The 12,785-nt window shown below is 39.5% G+C and overlaps 1 long non-coding RNA gene across 1 annotated transcript; it reads left to right on the top strand.

Annotated features, from left to right (window-relative positions):
- Nucleotides 1-680: 680 nt before the first annotated feature.
- Nucleotides 681-12,477, top strand: LOC136714832 (uncharacterized). The gene is made up of 4 exons (XR_010805055.1): nucleotides 681-795; nucleotides 3,441-3,596; nucleotides 9,444-9,592; nucleotides 10,778-12,477. It is a non-coding gene; the product is annotated as an uncharacterized LOC136714832 (long non-coding RNA).
- The last annotated feature ends 308 nt before the right edge of the window (nucleotides 12,478-12,785 follow it).

Raw genomic sequence — 12,785 nt, 5'->3', positions numbered from 1 at the left:
TGTTCTGTTGTAAAGTTATGGTAACAACTTAAACATTTTTTTTTTTAAATTGTATTTTACCTTTGCTTTACGGTAAAGCTATACTTAAACATTACTTTTTATTTTCCTTTGAAGAGTAACTTAACTACTGCCCTTACTATGGAGGGTAACCCGTGCCAAAATTAAAACAGGATGTAAATACATAAATCACGAAATGAATAAAATAATAAAATACGATATTAAATATATAAATATTCGATTTAATTTTTAACTGCATTTATTTATTCATTTCGTATTTATTGATGTATTTCCTATTACATTTATTTATAGTTTAATGTTGGCACGGATTACCCTCCTTAGCCAACTCTCTTTTGTTAACAATAGGTCCGGAGCATACTTTCAGATGTGATATCCATGCGCTACAAGCGAGATCAATAGTAGATGGTTGCTCTGGTATTCTCACAGCACACACACTATTATATATATAAATATATATATATATATTACACACACGCGTATGTGTGCCAGCTATTATATAAGCGAACATTTAAAAAAATTGAATTAAGTAGAAAAAGTAGAATTAACAAAGGAACTACTTTGTGCTTCTGACGCACCACACTCTCAAGCTGCCTACGCCGCTGCTGCCACCCGCTCCTGGACGCCATTTTGTGTCGCTGCGCTTAGGGAGCGCGTGTGTGCAGTCACGTGATTCTGATGACGCGCGAAATTCAGAAGGAGGCCGGGAGTGAAAAGCAAAATGGACGAGATGAAGGACAGTCCGTCCTGTACTAGTTTAGACGCTATTGCGAGAGAAAGGTATGAACAGAAAATCACAACAAATGTTGGGCGTGATCCTTAGGTTATGAAGAGGAGCGATTTTCCACTTGAATTGAAAGACTTGCCTGCTATCGAGGCGGTAGATACAAGCGACTGCCCTGTACTCCAGACATCCGTCTACTCAAGGAAACAAACACACGCATGCACACACATGGAGAGATACAACTTGTGCGTTAGTGGTTGGGTCCACGGTACCAAGGGGCTCCACAATGACTGTCGTTTGGTTTTCGCCGGGTGAGTGGCATTGATTTTTCTGTCCTGTGGATGAACCCAGCAAGACATTCAACGCTGCTGCGCCTCTCGGGGTTGGCGACCCGGTTGTTCACTAGCGTTCAGGTTAGACTTCTGCTCCCCAGTAAGTCCGGTCTGGGAACACTGTTCGGGACCCATTTCTGTTCAGTTTCTTTAGCATATATTTGGTTAAGAATGCATGGTTGTTCTTATTATTATCACAGACTAAATAGAAAAAACTCAACCGGTTTTCTTAGTCAGTCACAATGTTGGCTCCGTCCTCAGAACCGGTGTAGTACCGCGGGGCAGCGGATCAAGGGCCAGGCAAAGACGGGCCGTGGCCACAGGCAAGGAATCCAGGGAACACGGCACTAATCAAGGCCCAGTCAGTAAAGCTCAGCAATGTAGTACAAAACTTCACAGTGGCTGGGAGTGAGTGGAGGGTTTATATGTGGAGCTGAGAACCGGGATGGGAGGTGCAGAGGGTGACTGAACAAGTGCAAGGGTTGCAGGAATGATAATTGAATGATTGAAGAGCTGGCAGAAGTGACTGCTAAGGCAGCGTGATGGCGACATCTAGTGGGGAAAGTGGAAGCGCTGGATGGTAGCCGTGACTGATGCTCTGAATGCGGAAGACACTCCAGGTGAAAGCATGTTGGAAAGCCAGTTAGGTGTGTTGCCACAAAATGTGCCAGAATTGTACTTAAAAACCTGTCTGTTTACAACAGACATTGTAATTTGCACTGAAAAATGACAAGTCAGTTTCAGATATTGAGGTTTCTAGGATTGTGAGTTACAAATGGTAACTATACCATGCATGTTAATTTCCTTAGTGGCTTTTATCCATTACCAGCTTTCACAACTTGTGGGTTTCAAGTAATTTCTTTAAAAAACACTCCAGTTTCAGTTTAAGCCCCCCCCCCTGTTAAGAGCCTGGTTAAGTGATTAGCCATTGCTTAAATTGACTAGATTAAGTGATAGTTTCATAATTAGCTGTGAACAATTGACTAAATCTAGGTGTATTCTTTCTTCTATGAAAAGGCATGGAAAATGTCAGGGAAGAAACTCATACATTGCTGAGTTGTATCCAGTCAGTGTTGCCAAACCTGAGAAATTAAGAATTCAATTCAGTAAACACCGTTATGACCTTGGGTGTAGATACTGCTGAAGATTTGAAATTCATAGAAGAGGAGGATCTGCTCACGGTTCTTAAACCAGTTCAGGCAAGAAAACTGATATCCAGCTGTACTGTGACATGTCAGTATGTCCCCTTTTGTTTTATGTAATTTGACATTTTTGATTGTTGCATTCTAAGTGGAATTGTATATTTCAGCATTCATCCTACAAATTATTTTACCTGCACTGAAAGGAAAGAATAAGTACAGTATGCTTTTAAGACAACAAATGTGTTATCTGCCCTTGCCTAAACCTTTCCTTGTCTGTTTTGCATTTTGTTTTGTGTAATGTCTAAATTAAGCTACTCATCAGTTAGTTGTCCCTCCCCCCCTGATATCAGTGTTTTCTGTTGTGGTTTATAGCCAACATGATTATTCTTGTTGTAATGTTTTAGTATATAACAATGAATTGTTCAAAGACCAATCTGTAAATGCACTTTAGGTTTATTTAAAAGTTTTGAAGTGACTACATGTATCTCCCTGTGTAAATTGTAGTAATCCTACATACGTACAAACATGTATATTTTGTTTATTAATATTTGGCCTATTTCTTAAATTGTAACGGTGACTCTTTGACTCCCTTGTTCATTCAGCTCCACTGACGAAGAGAGATTTATAAAGCTCCTCTTCTTCAAGCAGTACACCACAGAAGTGCAACTATGAAGGACTGTTACACCTATTATTCCCAGGGAAGGGATTTCTTGTGATGCATGCCAGTTGAAACCCAGTTGAGAGATTGACCCTTTCTATTTGAGATGACAGGCATGCTTATTCATTTCAAGGAACTTATGGGGAAACATTTTGAAGACACTCTGACAGAGACATTGTCATCTAAAGGGAAGAGACTTATTGCCTACATTAGAATAATTGGTAATGGAAAAAATAAAAAGGTAACTGAAGTAAACGCACTACTGGAAAATGCTGAAAAAGCAGTGAAAATCAAGTTCCAGAAGTTCCAGGGACAATATTACTTATCCTTGCATACTTTCACAAAGATGACGGGCTGATGTTTCATGAGGCCAGTGACACTTGTTTAGGAGATGAAATACCTTCACCAAGTCTTCCAGTCTCACCTTGCATAATGTTTTGTGTTGAGTTATTTAACATACTGTATCATCTGAGGTGTCATATACTTATTCTGCTGTTCAAAATGTTCCTTAAGAAATGAACATGACCGTTCATGCAGAATATTAATTATTTTTATTCTTATCATCTCAGGAGTCTCTCTGTTGACAGCGACATGCTTCATGCTAAGCATTGACAGGATTGTTGTGAAGGAAAACAGTTTTCACTGTGATGATGGCATCCTACTACATCAATCTTCAACATCAAGTGCCCTGCAGAACTGGCATCAACGCTGGAATTCATACAGAGGTAACTTTGCAAAACAACTATGAAAGATGTAGTTTGTAATTTGTTGGCATTTTAATCAGGGGTGTAGGTTTGAATTCAAATGTGAGGGGGACAAATATTTTTCTGCAGGTAATACCTTTAGGTCAGGAATTTATTTCTAGATATAAAAGGTAATAGTACTATAGGCCTACATTATTATAACATGTATAAAATAGCCCAAAAGTAAATGTAAGATATCAATATGTTTGTGTATATTTAAAAACCAGGTTCATATGCTACATTCAGTAATTTTGATACATTACTAAATCAAAGTACAATAACTTACTTTTGATGACCTTTATTCAAATACTTTCTTTAAAATAATTATAAAAATGAATATACAACTTTATCAACTTTATCAACTTTTCTTTCCTTCTCTTCATTTTCTTACATCCTAACATTTTTCTTTATTAATTGAAAGCTCCAAACGCCAGTTTTCTTCGTTCATTTGTAGAGACAAACTGCTGGCAAATAGTTTTTCTGTCCAATCCATCCAACTTGTCCTGATGGACATGACAGACTGCTGCATGGTTTAAGTGGCTTTGCTTCACTGTACTTCGGAGCCAGGACTTAAGCCTTCTTAAAGCACTGAAACTCCTCTCTGCTTCAGAGGAAGCAGGGACAACCAAAAGAAGTCTAACAAGTGCTTCTACTGGGCTGAAAAGACCACGGACCTCAGGCAGCTGGTCTCTGAGGATAGTTGCAGCTTCAGTACTTGTGCTATACTGGTGGTGAATTTGTAACATGGACAACTGCACATCAATCAATCTCTTGTTCAGCTCTGGGTACTGGTCCACCACAGTATTAACCTCTCCTGAGAGGAGAATCCTTGCAAGTTTGTCAAGCTCTTATAGGCAGGCCTGATTGAAGCGCTCATTCAGCTGCACATCCACAGTATCAAGCATCTTATAAAACTCAGCCTGGTAGTATTCCTGAGAAGATGTGGGAGAATAAGAAGCAGCATTTCCAGTGAAGTGCTTAGATGGATTCCAGATGTGAGGCATCTGAATTGATTGTAAATTGAACTTTCCAATCATCTCTGTTGCTCTGTCATATATCTGTTTAAATGTATCCTCTGACCTCTTTGCCTGTAATGTGTTCTTCACACACTCAACTGCAGCACGCATTCCAGCCACTGCAGCTGTTCTCTTCTGTAAGCTGCTATTCAGGCACTCCAACTCCTCTGTGACCATAGAGGCTAAAAGGAGTCCCAGGACTGTGGTCCCTTTCTCAAAGTTCTCAAGAAGCCCTCTTGCTGTTGCTGTGTCTGAGCCATCAGATGTAGCGATCTGCTCCAAGCTGAACTCTACAGACTAAGGCTTATTACTGAGTGGATTGCTAATTTCCCCAATTGCCTATACAGACTTGTGTATTCACTCTGGGCAATACATGTCAGAGGTGATGATGTGCAGGCAGCCTGTGTGACAAGATTTATACAGTGAAGGCCACAATGGACATGCAGAGCAAGTGGCTGCTTTTCTCTTAGTATGGTTGGTGTTCCATCATATGTTTGTCCACGCAGACTTGAGATGGGCAAGTTAAGGTGCAGCAGGACATCCATAGCAACTTTTGCCAGGTTGTCTCCAGATATAATCCAACAAATGCTTTATGGGGGATCAGGTCATGATCCACACAACGGACACAGAATAACTCCTGTTGAGTTCCATCTGTTATAATCGAGTATTGCTACAGTGGTAGATTGAGGACTGTACTGGCAATATCTTTGACAATGCAGTTGGCCAATAAACACAGGATTTCATTCTGAACTTTTGTGCTTGAATAATCATGGCACTGTGTTGTCAACCATGTAGCAAGAACTGGGTCATCCTCAGATCTCATTTTCAGTGTTTGGTATAGATTTCCATCCTTGTCCTCATGGCCCCTGAGAGCTAAACTCTGTCTAATTAAAAGTTGCACAGTACCCACTATTTTTGAGAGGCATGATCTTGCTCTCTCTTGCTGGAGAGCTCTAACTGTGGACAGTTGGGTATCAACTGGACTTGTTTGATGACTGTGTATTCATGGCAACCTTGTGTGACTGGTGCTTGAATGTAAAGCAAATGTTTCTATTGCTCTTTTCCAGTTTCTGAATCAAGAGTTTACAAATGCAGCATCAGAGTTTTTTGCAAGTGGTGATTTCTGGCTTTTGAAAGCTTTTGTGGAATAGAAGCATAACACTCCATTCACACTAGGACTGTAGTGGAGCCACTGGAATTCTTTGAACCACCTCTCTTGAAAACAAAGAAGCAATCACCGGTGATCATCCATGGCGAGGAGGTGGACATTGTAGACCAGTACAAATATCTTGGCACCATCTTCAATAGTACTCCGCTACCAGAAAAACTCCGCTACTGGAGAAAACACCATCAGCACCCCCCCTCCGCTCTCACAGGAGAAAACACATCGGCATCCCCCCCACACACACCCCGGAAATATTCTGCCTAGGGCCCCTACAGACTCTAGAATCTCTCTGTCCATGCTTCCCAATTCTAAATATTTAAAAGTATGAATAAATGTGTTTTAAACATTTCCTTGCGCTGTGTATTTGTATGAAATAATATGACCAGAATAAGTAATAATGCCCACTTATTAACGTAACAATTAATATAATAACTGCATGCAGCACCCGCTCCTACCCCACTGAGGTTGAAGACATTTTGGTGTAACTATAATGAAACGAAAGAAAAGCCTGTTGTTGTGGTGGAAAATGAACCAGTATCGACTACCTGTCCTTGCAAGATTGGCTGAAGTGCGTCTTTCTGTACCACCCTACAAAGTGAATGTATTTTCAGTGTTGATGGCGTCTATGGCAGAGTTGACTTGTGTGTTTTAACCACTAACTTGCTCACAAATCAGCTCTAGTACAGTTTTTGCAGTGGTCTAGTGTTTTTTGCAGGAAAGTGCCAGAAAGGCTGGTTTACACGCGTGAGAATAACACTTAAAACACTTCCATCCCGGAATCCATGGCTGTCATGTGACAACGTGTTCAAATTAAACCAGTAGATGTGCCTTGCAGCTTTAAAACTTTGTATTAGTGTTTTAATGGTAGGATTACAACACGATGTAAAGTATCTTAACGGTACACAGCAGACCCACAGGATAGAAAACAATGATCATAGAAAAAAAAAAAGCTTTGCCATTATTAACATAAAATACAACATTGCTAACAATGAAATGTCCATCAGCATCTTACTTTACCTTGAAATCTTACACTTTTATAATGCGGTCATTTAAGGATATATAAGATTAATACTGTTTATATTTGGAATGGGCATGGTTTGTAATTTTTCCTAATTTTTACATCAGTTACTCGAGTGTTTGGGTGTGATCCTTCCTTCTGCTGGTTTTTGTTCCAAACGAGGTCTTAATTACTTAATTGAATGGTATATTGCTTTTTTAGGTCAATTAAGGATTCAATTAAGCAATTAAAACCTCGGTTGGAACAAAAACCAGTAGGGCAGGGGGTACTCCAGGACCGGTTTGAAAACCACTGGACTACAGTGACCTCATTCATGAAGACAGCTTAATTTTGTTTGTGGATTTGTATAAAGCCTTTGTCACAGAAGCATGAGTTTGTTTAAAACACTGCAAGTTTTGGGGTTTTAAGTATTTAGGAGGCTTTTGATAGTATCAAAATAGATTTCTTCTGTATGTGGATTATTGTTAAATGTTAAAGAATTTGAATGATTTGCCTTAGAAGATTGTGAGTTAAGCAACATCTGTGACTGAAGAGCCAGTATGCTTTATATAAACTGTATAATGTTTTATATGAATAATAGTATGCAGACTGAGCAAATTTCAATAAGGTACATTTGTTATAATTTCCTGTCAATGATATAATGATCACATAGTGGAGAGAGAGTCCACAGCTGTTTGTTAAAAGTCTGTTAATTGGTTCCCCAGATTGGCAGGAAGTGTTTTAGTTAATGATTGGTTGACAGTTGCTAATGATGACCGTGGGATCGGACCTCTCCCAGTACATCAAGGGAAGCCATCTGGTTTCTGCATCCCTCAACTTCCACCAGGAAGACAACCTCTTTGCAAAGGTCCACGACCTGACCTTGGGGCAACGCTTCTTGGAAGCATGTGACTGACCCTGCCCACAGAACCATGCGTCATGCATTGTATAAAAGGCTGTTAAATTGTGTTGTTCAGAGAGACTCTGCTGAGGTGGAGAGCTTCCAGGCCGGGCATGTTAAATAAATACTGTATCCTCTGTGCTTCAAGACATAAATTCTTTACTGGGCTTTTCAGTGACATTCCTATTAAAAGGTGATTACACATTTTAATTCCAAGATATGTTAAGATCTGGAAGAAAGAAGTAGTCTGAACTTCATGCCCATTATAGAAAAAAATAATAATTGTAATTCTTGGTTTGTGATATATATAGCATGAGGGGGGTTCCTGTCATGTCTACATTTCACCACCAGAGGTCTTAGTTTTCCCCAGTGTTATGTCTCCCCTGTCTCTTTCATTCCTCTTCACCTCATTATTGAATTATTGCCCCTTGTTCCCCAATCCATTAGCACACCTGTTCCTCATTTCCTTGCTTCACCTGCTTCCTGTATATATACCCCTTTGTTCTCTGTGAAGTCTTGCCTTCTCTAGGAGTTTGCTTTTCTGAATGTTTAGTTCTGTAGAGCGCTCTGTGTTTTGATCATCGCTCTTTGGATTACCTAGTTAGTGTTGTTTGTCTGATCCCATGACCTACACTGTACTGTTCACTGGCCCTTGACCTCCTGCTAGCCTGATCTGCCTTGTCGCTGCGCACCTGGGTTCACTAACCCATCACGAACAAGGGATTTATCTGTATCAGACCGTGTTCTATTATGGAAGAATGAAGGAATATCTAGATCAGTTATGTATTCACTAGATTTATCTTTCGGAAGGTTGGTGATATTGAATTCTTATGTAATTTTGATGTGAATAAAATCCCTGTTAAACTTGCTACTGTTCATAAACGGGTACAATTGACTTGGAAATGAATATATAAACATAATTATTAAATTAAAATATAATTATTTAATTACTCAGAATTCTTCAATGCATTTAAAAATCCAGTTAATTTGCAATAGTTTTTGTTGCAATTCCCAGAGGGACTTTATTACTGTTAAGATTATATAAGGAGGTTTGCCAGCTAGAGACTGTTGTTCAGACATCATCCTTATTGCTGGAGGACGTGGATATTTTAAATAGGAAATGTGACATTAAACAAACTAGGAAATGATGTATTTCTATTCCCCCTGCAACATTTTACTGGAATGCAATTTTTAAAAATATAAACTGATTTAGTTTTTTTAAGATTTCTGTTAGGTATCATCTCGCCAATGAAGTTAAAGAAGTTTCTTCCAAAACAATTCATAGGATTTATCCTGTTATAAGATGTTTTAGCAAAATTTCAAGTAGAAATGGTTGAAAAGACCTGAAGTGGCCCACAATGCTGTTACCGGTGTTTGTGGACGGACAGGATAGAGGGGTGTGCTGTAAATGTTGGGCTCAGGTCAAACAATATAATGGCAAATGTAATTAATTAACTCAGTCTCTTCCAATCAAGACTATTCCTAGAATGGATGCTCTAACTATAGTATGAGTATTTCTTTCTTTTACATGTCCTGGACCCACAACAAGGGAGCAGGAACAGACTACTCTTGCTTATTATGCGATCAATGGGTACAAGCCATTTCTGGACGCCTTTTGTCTGATTTGTATGTGTTGTCTGTTGTCTGTCCTAGGAACTGTCCTATATTAGAGATTACACAATCAACACTAAATATGCATAATGTTTCTTTGTAACTTCTGTTTTGAATGTTTATTGTTTTTGCGTATCAGATTCTGTGCAATGGTTGCAATCACGATTGTCAAACCTGAACTGATACCATCGAGTGCAGCCCATGCAGACTGTCAGGAGCCACAAGCAAGACGTGTGTACGGACGGGGATATGCAGAACGGATAGCATGACCTTCAGCTTCGGGACTCTGTGAGTTAGCAAAGGCAACAAGCAGCACAATAGTGGCAATTTAAACATACTGACAAAACAAGCAGGTCAGCCAATAATGGGGAGCAAGCATGTAAGAATGCCTATGAGGATTTAAAAACTTGCAACTAACAGAGATCCTTAAAAGCTTTTTAAAATAGGTGAATTTTAAGACATTTCTGGAAGCTTCAGCTGCGAGGCATGTCTACAGAAAGCTCTGTCACCTGACATGTTTTGAGGTTACAACGGGGCTGCTGAAGAAATCAGGAGCTTTTACATCATTTAGAAATATGTAAAAAATTAAATAATAAAGATTTCACTCAGACTACCCTCACCATAAAGACACAAATGCAGAGAGCATGTTTCAGTGTGTTTATTTGAAGTTGCAAATCTTTGTAAGTAATGTAAGTCTCCTTTTTGTTGTTTATCTGTGCTTACCCATTTCCTAGGAGAATTCTAGCTACATCAGTAGGCACCATTCATCCCCAGCTCCTCCGCGATAGCTTGTTATATATTGTCTGTCTATATTTATTTGGTTTGTTGTACAGTTATTTGCGGTTAGACACGCAGATAAGCTTTTCCACCAATCCAGGTCTTCCTCTCGTGTTTCATTGGTCATGTCACTTTTAGTGCACGTAAAATATAAGAAAGTTTACAAATGAGAGGAGGCCATTCAACCCATCTAATCAATCAATCGATAGAATCAAACTAATTTCACCGTCGTATGACAATCATGGACTGACTGTGCAAGGTGGAATAGGGAATATGCACACGCTCTTTTCAGCCTGCCAGCCAGCCCCCAGGGTAAATAAGTGCCACACTCCCTCAGGGAAGGAGATGGGCTCCCCACTGCAGTCTCACACCCCAGCAGTAGAGATCAGAGGACAGCACTCACAGCCAGGCTGCTCCCGATGTCAGAGCATAAGTTTGAGGCACTTTTGCTTTTTTGCAGTCAATGGCAGGGCTGTGGTCAGAGATAATGACCTGCAGGAAGAGCACTGATCTGAAAAATGAAATTGGTGTGAAGGACAGAACTTAAGAACAAACCCCCCATTTGTGTCTGATCTTTTTCAAATGAAACAAATCAGTGGCTGATGGAAGACCAGTGGGGTCAATGTGTTTGACTCCTCACGGGCTGTGTTTAATAACTGTGGCCCCTGTGTCTCCCCATCTGTGTCTCTCCTGCAGCAGCGGAGCTGCACTTGTCTCCTCAGAGGCCTCCCCCCACCGGGCTCTGGACCTCCTCCTTCAGAGCTCCGTCCAGGACTGCCTGCACCGTTATTTCAAGGTCAGTCTCAGGGATGGCTGCTGCTGCTGGAGGAGGCTGTATTTTTAAGATTTTTTTCATGATAAAAATTTCTCACCTCAACAGTGCGGAGTGTGTTGTGTAGATGAGTGGAAAAAATGAATTAATGAAACTCTGAGGCTCTGACACACCAAAATGTGAATAAAGCTCAAGGGGGTGTGGACTGTCTATAGGCCCTGAATGTATTCACTAGAAAGGCTTTTTCCAATGTTAAAATAGATTTTGCATTTATTTTTGAAGATCTGTCTCTTGCAGCTTTCAACCTGTATTTATCATAAAATGTCCTCTTTTAAATGCCATTCCCTGGAAACCCACAAACCACATGACCTCAGAATTATTCCTAAATCTACATGGCCACAAAGCCTGATATGACAGTCACTCATACAGTCCTTACAAACTGCTTACTGGACATTAAGACATGGATGCAACACAACTCTTATCTTTTTCTAGACTTGTAGCACCCTGGGTGTGAGAAGAGCACATTATCAATAAAATGCATTAAAATATCCACCGACAATTAGTGATGTGACACTCGAAGCAGGCTTCACGAAGCAGTATCGACACTTCTGGTTTAAACAAGCATGTCTCTCTGTACTTCCCAATATAGTCTTTGCCCTCTGTTATATAAACCATCACTTTCCCAGGTGCACAATATCTGTCATAAACAAAATGTAGGCGATACTCTATATCAGCATCACTTGGATCATCACACAACCACATCCCTAAATATATGAACAGGAAATACATGTAACTGTTGACTATATCTAGGCTATATGAAATGTAGACTATGCTTATAGTTAATTGCATTTATTTGGCGTGGCTACTTAACATACGACATTAATCAGGTAAATGTGACTGCCTACTCTAAATTCATCATCTAGTCTTGAGTCTTTATATTGATCACAGAGAAACTATTACATAATGTTACTTATACCTTGCTGACAAAGCAGGTTTAATGACCGAATATTTGTGGACATGATGACGATGGGTTCATTTGTATATTGCCTGGCTGATGTCCGAGGACTATTGTCTTTCCAGTCACTCGATACAGTCGCAATACCATGTATTGAGCAGCTGATGTCACTATGGAGAGCATGTGTCCAGTGCTTCGAAGCAGTGCACGCATGGTAACGCTTTATTTGAACACCCCTCTATGTAGCCTACATAAAGGCTACATAACACAGCCATAATACATTCATAACCAGCCATAACCATTTTCCAACTGACATAACAGGCACATAAGTATTCACAACACTGATTGTAGCATTCCCTATGAAATGTTTGACATAACCATGCATGCCACATGTCATAAAATGATTCGTCCTGATTTTGGGGGTAAAGCGTCATAATGCAGGTATAAATACATACAAGACATAATGTTATAACACTCTGCTATGAAACATGGGACATAACATCTTGCCATAGGACACCAAAGAAAATTGTAGATTTCAATTGAAGAAAATGTATGCACAGCTTGGTACATATTGTTCTCATCATATTTAATATTGTGTTCTGTTCATTGTGGACCTAAATGGATTATTGATGTACATCTGTATCTTATTGTTTGATCATGTCACTGTTTTCTTATTTTAAAATAAATATATACCTTTGTAGCTCAAATGAAGGACCATGTCAATCTTTTACTTGCTGCTCTTTTTTGTGCTGCTTAAATGGAAGTAAGCTACTCATTTCAGTATGTAGATTAAGTATATTCAATAAACCAGGACATTAACATGTATTATAACACTGGTATAAGGTGCTGCAAGAGTTATAACACTCACATTACATTGCTATGAAGGATTTTGTGCAATTCAAATAAAGTGACATAAATATTATAGGTCGTATCACTTTCATAAACCCTTCTTCCTGTGTTATTTGCTTGAATACAGA

The sequence above is a fragment of the Amia ocellicauda genome, chromosome 19, assembly GCF_036373705.1.
Source record: "Amia ocellicauda isolate fAmiCal2 chromosome 19, fAmiCal2.hap1, whole genome shotgun sequence".
NCBI classification, from domain to species: domain Eukaryota; kingdom Metazoa; phylum Chordata; class Actinopteri; order Amiiformes; family Amiidae; genus Amia; species Amia ocellicauda.
The sequence above is the reverse complement of the archived record's forward strand: the minus strand, read 5'-3'. Positions and strand labels throughout refer to the sequence as shown.